Source organism: Corvus brachyrhynchos, unplaced genomic scaffold, assembly GCF_000691975.1.
Source record: "Corvus brachyrhynchos isolate BGI_N302 unplaced genomic scaffold, ASM69197v1 scaffold150, whole genome shotgun sequence".
Classification (NCBI taxonomy): Eukaryota; Metazoa; Chordata; class Aves; order Passeriformes; family Corvidae; genus Corvus; species Corvus brachyrhynchos.
Window position 1 is genome coordinate 2086734 of NW_008236162.1, and position 715 is coordinate 2087448.

Genomic DNA, 715 nt, shown 5'->3' on the forward strand with positions numbered 1-715 from the left:
CCCCTCCTCCCCGCAGCCGCCTGTCCCCCCGGGGACCCGTCTGTCCCCAGCCAGCCCGCGCTGGCACCGAGGAAGGTTCCGGCTCTTTGGCCCTGCCGTGACACCACGGGCGTTGGGCTGAGGATTTTGGGGAGCACAATCCCCGAGCTCGTGGGGAGCTGGGCACCGTCTTCAGGGCGCGCTGGGGATCCCCTTCTGGGGACCGCACAGCATCTCCGGCCACCAAGGGAAACTGAGGCAGGACATCTCCGGGCGCTAAGGGAAACTGAGGCAGCGGGCAGTGGCTGCCCATCGCTCCTGACTCCCCTGTCCTCGCACCAGGATCCGGGTCACCGCATCACCTGCCCGTCACCATGGCTCCCCGGCGGCGGGGCACCCCGGGAGCGCGGCAGGGGCACCGGAGGAGCCCGGGCTGAGGGCAGGAGCCCCCGGCTGCTGCCAGGTAGGTGCTGCCAGGAGCGCGGGCAGCTGCCAGTCCTGCCTGTGCGGCACGCAGGTGGCAGCGGGCTGCCCGTGTCCCTGGCTGGCGGCCTAAGCCCTTGGCCCCGGGGTGAGCTTTTAATTACATCAAGGTATTTGAAGCTGGTTCCTGGCGCTGGGTAAACAGGAGTCCCGGGCACGTGGAGAGGGGGGGCCAGGGGGGTGGCACAGGACGGGCACCGTGCCCCCGCACCGGGGCTTGCCGGGACGGCTCGTCCTCCCCCGGGGCGGGAGG

General features: G+C 71.3%; 1 long non-coding RNA gene across 1 annotated transcript in view; it reads left to right on the plus strand.

The window, feature by feature from the left end:
- Positions 1 to 6: 6 nt before the first annotated feature.
- LOC108446137 overlaps positions 7 to 715 on the plus strand; it is a 4646-nt gene continuing 3937 nt past the window's right edge. Inside the window, exon 1 of the long non-coding RNA XR_001861253.1 lies at positions 7 to 442. This is a non-coding gene — a long non-coding RNA (uncharacterized LOC108446137). The remainder of the gene's footprint in view (positions 443 to 715) is intronic.